General features: G+C 47.0%; 1 long non-coding RNA gene across 1 annotated transcript in view; it reads left to right on the top strand.

Annotated features, from left to right (window-relative positions):
• LOC126576058 (uncharacterized) overlaps positions 1 to 1,729 on the top strand; it is a 5,532-nt gene extending 3,803 nt beyond the window's left edge. Inside the window, exon 4 of the long non-coding RNA XR_007608292.1 lies at positions 1,174 to 1,729. This is a non-coding gene — a long non-coding RNA (uncharacterized LOC126576058). The remainder of the gene's footprint in view (positions 1 to 1,173) is intronic.
• The last annotated feature ends 8,068 nt before the right edge of the window (positions 1,730 to 9,797 follow it).

The raw sequence follows: 9,797 nt of genomic DNA, 5'->3' as shown, positions 1-9,797 counted from the left end.
GATGGCGATGGCGTGGTCGGGTCAGCAGCCGCCGTTCTGGCCCCGAAATCGATTGGATAATGGATCCACTAGTCCTGCTCCCCCTTTCCTCCTCGTGGAGAGTGCGGTACGCCGGTGAGATTATCTGTGGGCCACGCCGGGGGTTGCTCAATTTGGTATGCCGGCTGGAAGCTGAAGCGTACTTAACGGGAAACCCACCATTGGACGCTGCTCGCGATCAAATCGCTACAGCTTGGCTAGACGGTAAGGGCTTAGGCCGCTATTTTGGGACCGATTCGCAGTAATTCCATTTGTGGCTCGAGTGTTGCTAGGCGTTTACTGATTAAATTTGATGCGCTGGTATGCCGGTCTGGTAGTCAGCCAACCCTGACATTCCAGTTGGACAGAGTGGATCCGTTTTAATCGTTTTAAACAAATATCTGATGTCTCTAGGCCTCAGTTCTTTTAAAAGAATCGTTTGGAATTTCTGGAAAATGTCGTAGTCGTTAATGTGGTTTTAGGCATCTTATAAATAACAATAATTTGTCTTATACAAAACGTTCTATTCCCTTTCGAGATCAAATTCAACCGCTTGCATCGTATAGCTTCTAGAATTCGGAGAAATCCAAAAATGGTTTTATGGAACATTTTTGGTGGCCTTGTCCATAACCAATCGTCAAAATGCCCGATTGTATTTTAAGATTAAAAGGATACCTTATTATTTACGAAGAAATTGTTTCAATCGTGAATGCTGCAACTGAAGCTTAGAACCGTTTATTGAATGACAATGCCAGTGACTTTGAGCATGAGTTTCAAGTGTATTGCGACGAAAGAGGATCTTTGGAGAATACCTCGAACACTAGGAAATGAAGAGTAATGATAGAAATATTTTTAGTGGAAATTTTTCCAGAGAATTTTCCAGGATAAGAGGCTACTAGATGGAAACGAGAATCATCCAACAATTGAAAGTTTTAGGAATTTCCCGAGTTGGTGCTATCGTTGCTGGAAATTTTTTCTAGTCTGAACTATGAAATGTTTTACGAGCATTCAATCACGTGTTGTCTTCAGCGAGTTTCACCGAGCTAGCAGTCTGCTGGCTAATTTATACAGGGAAAAATAAAGAAATTTCATTTAATATATGCCAGTATTAAGCTACCATGTAATTCTTTATTAAAGCATTTTTCTTTTTTACAGGGCATTCTTTGAACTAAACCGGGGTGTTTGAAAGTATGTTGAAAGCCTTTCTATCAGTTTGCTGATCTGTCATCGGTCGAATGTACCATCATCAATAATCGATCGGAGAAGCAGAAACACGAAATTCAAGAATAAACGCCATCATCCGCAAGGCCGCAAGTCATCATCACCGACGGAAGCGTTACAGGCGAGCACAGGGCGCAAAGTGTCCCTTCATTCCGGAAGCTTCGGTCGCATGGCCGGTTGACCGATATGTAGGAAGCGAGAAGAAGATAAAGTTTTCATCGGCAGCATGAACATCGACGCAGTGATGATGAGCCATGGAGTCCGCCAGCTTTCTCGAGAGACAGAGAGAGAGAGAGAGAGAGAGCCCCGGTCTCATCACGGTAATTGAAACATATCCCCGGGAGCATTTAACGAGTCACTTTCACATATGCGTCACGTAGCTACCTAATCTTCCCCCGAGCCTTTTCCTTTTCAATTTAGCTCACGGCCGCAACCACCCAAGCGCGTCTGGAGCCACGCTTTCTTATGCTTTCCTTGTCCACGGAGCAGCGACGCTCACGTCGTCTAGCATGATCATGAAACTAAAGCTTCTCGGTGCGGAATTGAAGGCCATACCCCGTTTCGCATTTTGCCCCGCCTGTCTGCCTGTCTGCCTGCCGTTCGATCGGTTGCGGTGATGTGGGCTCGGATGAAAATTTGAAACCCCGCACAACCCGCCACTTCCTTGGGATCCCTTTCCCCGTCTCGCGTGCGGTTCGAAAGGAAAAACCGAAAAGAAAAGCAGGAAAACTTGGTCCGTGCCTTTTCCCAGCGATAGGAGACAGCATAATTTAATTTATTTGTTCTTCGATGATACTTTCGCTTGGAGGTAGCTCGCGTTCAAGGACTCCACAGTTGGGGCCACAGTGGGTTGTTTGATGTCTAGGAATAGACAACTTGTCGCACTCGCTCTTCTCTGTGTGCTCCTTGATGATCGCCTTGCCTTGACCTATTGCTTCGATGAAATCTATTTCCCATGCGGGCACGATAGGATGCCCCAAGAAGCGCCGGATGTATCGACGAAGGTCAGCTCGACGGAAGGCCGTAGCTCGTGTGTTTGTGGCAATGTTATGAATAATCATCATTCGCTCATCTTACTTTGCTCGAGCGGAGTGGTTTTGGTGCCAACAAAAATATGTTCGTACGCTTGTGTCCAATAGAATGTGATCCACCGCAAAGCGAAAACGTTGTAGCGAAAGAGCAGCTTTTAGAAGCTTTAGCTCCCACTAGCATACGCCACATTTTCGGCATCCGGCGATGCAATGCGGAGCGTTCCGGGATGCATTACCATACCAAAGTGTAGTGGGTGCGCCGCTGCTGGGGGACCAAGAGTGGCCAAGCTCGCAACATAACGGAAAAATTATGTGCCCACCTCCCTCCCTGGTCTGCCTTTCAAAAAAGATCGTTTGGTGTATTCACTCTAGCAGAAGACTATTACTTAAAAGTGGTGCAGACGGCAGCACGTCGTGCAGCGGCATTATTAATGCTGGCTGGCTGGCTGGCTGGCTGCTGGTTGCCGGTGTCGGTGTCGGTGCGATTGTATCCCGTTGCGCATCGGACACCGTCCGGGTCCGGGCCTCCGAATGGTTTGATTACATCCGGCCAGACGGTCAGAAATTATTCATCCGTTTGATGTTCGATGGTTATTTAAATATCATTAGTGCGGGAGAATTGTGCGCGCCCGGTTGCGGATCCGTTTGCATTTAATGGTCTTTCGGGAACGGGGCCGCATGGTATGGTTTCCATTTCGCTGATGAATATTATTTAAAGTGATTCTTTTACCGTGAAAACCCGTTGTGTTTTGTGCAAATGTTTAGGAGAAATGAAGATGGTTTTATAAAACGACATAGAATGGTGCTTGGGGTGCAGGAGAATATTTCTCGGAATTGATCGTTTGATGAACTCGATCAAAATGATTGCTATTTACAGCGAGGTGAACGTTATTACAAAATCTGATAAATGATGTTAGACTAGTTTGAATTCAGCGAATGGCAACTCTCAAAGGATTTGCGCCATAATTTTCATTTGCGACCAGATCAGTGAGAGGAAAACTGACAATAATAATTTATCTTCAAAACCCACTCATTTTCATTTCAATTCTTGAGGTTTTTTATTGATTTTTTCTTGACAAATTGTACTCTAGCATGATATTTATGAGAAAAATATCCAAAGGTTGCGTCTCCTGAAAACCGCAAATCTTTCATCTCAATCCTCGCTTCGGGCAAAATAAATATAAGCTCTCTTTAAACATTTCTGTGTATCAAGTAACATCCTTCTACAATATTAGTTACAATTATTTGTAACAACAGAATCATTAACAACATCAAATGATTGTTTCCCTTTCTAGCACCATCTCACCGATTATCTAAGCTCACGGTAGCTCAAAGGAAGAGAAATATGATGAAAAAAAAAAAACAATCCAATAACCTGATGATCCCGCGATGAACGAGCAAATGCCTGTCGCGCTTCACCGCTTCCACCCCCAAAGACGCGCGCAACCTGAGCGACCGCCGTTGCTCTAGGACCGGCCGCAAGCCCTCGCACCAAGATAATAATAATTAATTTGCAAACTACGGATCCGTTATGAATAACAAATGAGCGAAAGCGAGAGGCTCATAGTTATCGACCGTGGCCGACGACGACGACGACGACGCCACCAGGGAACCAGGCCCCCGACTCTCTCTCCTCCGGCCCTTTGAGTGAAGGAATCGCCAACGCAAAAGCCACCTCGCAGCACCGAAACAACACAATCCCTCATTAATCTTGGATGGTTTTCGTTGAAAGGTAAGGACTTTGCCGGGCCGGGGGTTTCCCGAATTCAAACCGAAATCCTTTGGAGCGAACGCTTTGAAGCGTAAAGTCCGTCGTCCGAGCAACTTCCCGAACAGTTGAACAGCACTCCAGAGCAGCTCGTCGTTGCTGCTGCTGCTGCTGCTGCTAGCGGATCTTCTTCAGCGTTCAGCGAAGGAGAAGGAAAAATTCGAGTGAAACAAATTGAAGCATAAATCAAAAAGTCGTTCCCTTTTGCACCGTGCAGATTTTGCCCGGCGCCCGGCTTAAGAGTGGAAGAAACTCTGGACCGGAAAGCTCTAAGAATTCCGCCACAGCTGGGAAGAGCAGGGCCGTGGAATAAGGAAACCTATTCAATTCCAGTGGCGAGCGCTCTAAGATTGCGCCAACCGCAAGATCACCGAAGATACGATGAGGTCGCACGATGATGCTTCAATCGGTTTTTCGGATAGCGCCGTCGGTCCGTTGGTCCGATAGCTGCGAGGATTTCTCAGACTTTCCAGGCCCTCACTCCATCTTCTCCAGCTTTTCTTCCCTCTAAAGCGAGAGCTTACGCGGTGCTTCCCGGCGCGGTGAGCCAGGTGCCGATTGAGACATTTCTTGGCGGTAAGAGGTTCCTTGATTTCACCGCACTGTGGCAACCGACAACCTGCGGCCGTGGTATGCGCTAATTGGGAAAATATGCTAAAGAGGCACAAGAGGTGCTGTCAGCCGAACCGAGCGTTGCTTCTTCCCTTTCCAGCCGCCACCACCACAGCTACCGAGCGACGCGACGATTTTGGCGAATATTGGCGCAGGGGAAAACTTTGAAATTTCCCATCCCAACTTCCCACCAACCGCCATTTCACCGGCGTGGAAGCATATTTTTGGTGCGAGCATGGCACGGCCGTTAGTCACACTGGATGGCATTCGCACAGGTGGAAGTTATCGTTTTGTTATTGCTGCATAAATTTCCACGGCGATCGCGCAACCGATAGCTTCCCAGCGGGGTGGGAGGACTGGTGTGATGCTTCCCCGTTCTGCATTAGGCACCAAATATCGAACCTTGGGCTCGGGGGTGCCGGTTTGGCTTTTTGATATCCTCGGAGGCACGCGGAAGAAGCCGTGCCGTGTGCCGCGGTTTCGTAATTAGGAGCGCGTGCAGCAACTAACGATATAATAAATAACAACCGGAACAGACCACGCCGCGCGCCTGACTGGCGAACAACTCTTTCGCGATGGGCTTGGGCTTGGGCTGGGTTGCTGACTCTCGATGGATGGTGATGATTACCCGAAAAACAAGCCTTCCGTCTGAGTGACGACAACGGCATTGGGTTTGACAGTGTGGTGCGATGAAGCGACGAGACGGCTTTTCCGGGGACATCATTAAGATTTATTTACATTTTACGTCGGTACCAAGCGAACACGGTACGCTATCGGGTGAATCGTGCGCCGCATCAGACAATTCGAAACCAGATTGAGTGAGCGGCCGTGCCGAGCCCAGCCGGGTCTGACTGACTGACTGACTGACTGGCTGACTTGTTGGATATTAGATTATCGCACGATGAGCAAACGAGATTGACGTGGAAGTGAACAGCGCCCCGCGGAACGCATGATGAATTTGGCGTTGGATTTCACCGAAAACATTCGAACGATCCGACCGTGTGGTGGGCTTTCGAGTGTGAGAGCAGAGGTGGTTCGTGAAGCTGAAACACGGAATAACAGTTTGTTTACTCATTCAACTGGCTGCTCATTTCATTACCTATGTTTATCGGAGGCTGTTCCCGATGATTTGAATATTAAGTTTCCGTTTCCATTCGTGTTGCTTTGGATTAGTTAATTCTGGATGTCTGTTAGGTTGAATGGCTGTAACTAAACTTTAGAACATAGTTAAAATGATTGAAGCAGGTTGTTTTAAACACAAGGATTTGAGCTGTACAAATTTTATAGCTTGAAGCGTGGACACTTATAAAAAAGTGGATGCTCTGGAGACACCAGAGAGCCATCATCAACGCAATGTTTTTATTTGTAAATATTGTCGGCAAGTTGCTCGTTAGATCAACAACAAAAATGAAAGAAACTCTTATGAAATCATATTCGTATCAATTCGCAAAGCTCCATGCAACATTAATTAGAAAAACTTCTGATTAGCTAAAACAAAATCAAACATATTTTTTTAACCAAACATAAACATAAACGCTATCTGTCAGGAATACAGAAGTGACTTAATTAGTTCTATGCCTCGGACGTTAAGGGCGCTTCTATCAATTAAAAGACAAGAGATAAGCCAACGCTTTAGACTCAAAAACTCAACGAAGGCAATTAAACAGCCAGAAAGGGCAAGTCGAAAAGTTACTGATCTTCGATTTGTTGCAGTTAAATAGTTCAATTGAGTTTTATGATAATATGATGCAACCAAACTGTAATGATAGTCTCTTGCGAACCGAAAACCCCGCTTCTGCAATACGATTATGGAAAGAGATTCCATTTTACAAATTGAAACCTCACACTGCTCCGGCACAACAATTGACTGTGTGCTCCAAGTATACAAAACCGATGACGCCGTAATAAAAATGGATACGTACCATCACATCAACCACAGAATCCATCAAATGCACACAGCACCGTGGCGCCTCCATTGCGCTCTGATGGAGGGTGCTTGGGAAATAATAAAGAAAACACAGGAACAGCAGCAGCAGCACATCGTATACTCCTCCCTAGCCACCACTCGAATGATGTCACTGTTACTGACGGGATTATCAAATCTTCAAAATCTAATCCACCGCAGCAAAAACCACTCCCTCCTCCGAATCTTCTGCTTAAGGGTGTTGCTGCGGTGGTGCGGTGTTGAGTGGAAATGTTGCCTCATAACGCACCAACATAATAATTTTATCGTCACATATCTTGCTCCATCCTCATCCTTGACTGTGACTGGCTTGCTGTCCAGGATCCACTCAAGACGAATTCTGGATTGTTCATTTATATGCACGAAGCAAAGTGCTGCGGGGAAACAAGGAAAAAAGGGACCCAAACCACCTCGTCCAAACTCGTCCCTCAGCACAAAAATAATGTATTCTCGACGTAAGCGAACGGGAACCTCTTTTTCTTCTGAACTTTTTGTCGGTCTTTGTCGTCTTTTCGCCGTCTTCTCAAACTCGCTCTTGCTCACTCCACACACGAGTGCTGGAAATGGTGTCAAGGAGAGCAAAAAAGGGAGAGACAAAAATCTGTGACGCACAAATGGGGAAGCTGGAGCAAGACAAAGGATACAATTTTATTGCAACCACCAAAGTGCATTATTCCGTCCTTTTTGGTGTGGTGGTGGTGGTGGTACAAAAATTTACACATTATGGCAAATCGTAAAATGGCGTTCCTTTGCGGCCCACCGGAGACGTCGCTGACACCCGTAGATCAAGCTTCAAAGGTCTGGCGGTGTTGAGGAACCGCAAACGAAACACATTCTCGCATACATGTATCAGCCACGCCATCGTCAATTTGAATACAGAAGGAAGGCAAGTTGTCGGATCAAGATGGCACCATGGAACGAAACCATGGCGAGGGAATCTAGTTCCCGAAGGACCATAAAACATGGCCAGATCGGTTGTTCGCCAGTAGGCAAGCGGAATGTTAATTCTTTCCGTTTTTTTTGCGTTAATTCTAGCGTCGGAACATTAATCCTATGCCGTGCTGCGATGTGCACGGTTTGTGCTGTAACACGCATGTGACGCTGCACGGTGCTTGGTGTGGAAGGAGAAGGAATGCTAATTTATAATGCTTCATGAGCGGAATGTTTAAACCGTTTCTTTTGCCTTGATGTATGTTAGGAGTTAAGTGAAGGACCCATCGGAAGGTGAAATGGTTTTCGGACGGTGGTGGTGTATCCTTAGGAAAAAGTTAAGCAAATTTAGATTATGATTGAAGCCCAATTTTTATAAATTTACCTTAAAATTTAAAGTTATAATGCTCAACTTTACTTTACATTATTTTTTATACACCTTATTCAATTTAAAATTGTAATATTTTTCATTATTTCTCATCAAACCACACAACTTTACGTCTCACTGAATGACGATGAAATATGATTTTGATTTTAGCTTATCAATCACTACGTGCCTCACAGCAGCAGCGTCGCCGGTCTGAGCACAGTAACCACCGCGCAGTGAACCTTAGCAACCGAAAAGCACTACAGCCGACGCCAAAACCAATTCCCCCCGGTTCCATCCCATCCCAGGGAGTGCCAAGTCGGGTGCCGGGGATTGCACTCGATTTCATTTGACCCTCAAATGACACGACGGGATGGCAGGGCAACGACCGTCGCATCGGTGCGCTGTTCACATCGCCGCCCGCTTCGTTCGAACGTTCGAACGAGTGTTGCGTGCAGATAGAAATGATATTAAGCGCCGGCAAGCACAATGCATAACGAGGACGCAGACGTCTGAGAGACGGTAAAGCTTATTACCTCTACCTTCTACCTTCTCTCCAACCAGTCGGGTCTACGGGTACCGTAAGGTTGCCAAAAGCGAACAAACGTAACGAGGCGAAACGCTTTCAACGACGTTCAATCGCTGGAAGATATGATGCAAACAGGGTGCCCACCACCTCCGCAAGGCGCCCAAGGGCACCTTCACAGCAGCGGTCGCTGCACTCGTGGCGCTGGAGCCATAGCAACCCTTAATTCTCCTTTGCCTTTCCCCTGAGCGAGGATGACTTCTCCCCCAAAAAGTCGAGTGGAAAATTCCAACAAATTAATGCTTGTTTTCGCACGAAAAAAGCGCAAAAAAGGGGGAGGCGAGCGAGATGAATACTTGGGCGTGTGAACCGGGCCATCGGGACCACGTCGGTCTCCGCCAGACGCGGGCGGTGGTTATGCGTCGATGTGCGTCGGTGTTGGATGAAATGAAATCGCTGTTTACATCGTCCTCTGGATATTCATGGCCGATCTGGACTGCGGTACTGAATACCCGTACACACGGTTAGTGTTGGTGGTGGGCGAGGGTGGTGCAGATTTTATGATGCCTTTTTTGCCTCATCTTTCCGCGCACACATTGGCCACAATGCACCACAGCGAGAAGGCAGGGCAGACGACAGGACGACCAAGACGTTTTGCCCGGAGACACCGAGCACATGAATAACGTCGTCGTCGTCGTAATCGTCGTTGAATGGCAAAGGATGCGAGCGAGACCGAGGATCAATGGCCAACGCCCGGTATATGGTGTCCCGTGTATGACAGTACCCACAGGGGAATCATTCCCAAAGTCTGTGTCGGCCACGTCTTCGGTGTCTCTAGTTGGAGGACAAGGCGCTCAAACGTGTCTAGGCAAGCGGCGTGTGTGCCGGCGTCTAATGAGGTCCTTCACCTTTTTTTTCCACCTCAAAATGGTGCAACTTCTGTTTGGTGCTGGTGATGGTGAAAGTGTAGAAGCAATAAATAGAAGATTGTTTGCTGCGTCACCAGCATTCCCCTTTTTGTAAGGAACGAAGCAAGCCATGGAAAACGAAGGAGCTGTTGCTGTCTGGCAAACACAGACTCACACGAACGCACACATACTGGGTTACTGGAGTAAAAGTTAATAACTTTGTTTGGGCGAAGCAACCTAATGGTGTACATGGTGCTCCCTGGAGGACCGGTGTCGATCTCCGGTGGCTTATCAAGAGAACCGAGATGGAGCTGGTAGCGAGCACTGAACCACGGGTTAATGCCCCACCGGATGGCCAATGGTGACTGGGATGGTTGGAGTTTTGAACATTTCAAACTCAACTCAAAAGACCAATGCAGTGGAAACGTGATGCTTAGGATGTTGCTTTCGAGT

Source organism: Anopheles aquasalis, chromosome 3, assembly GCF_943734665.1.
Source record: "Anopheles aquasalis chromosome 3, idAnoAquaMG_Q_19, whole genome shotgun sequence".
Lineage (NCBI taxonomy): Eukaryota > Metazoa > Arthropoda > Insecta > Diptera > Culicidae > Anopheles > Anopheles aquasalis.
The sequence above is the reverse complement of the archived record's forward strand: the minus strand, read 5'-3'. Positions and strand labels throughout refer to the sequence as shown.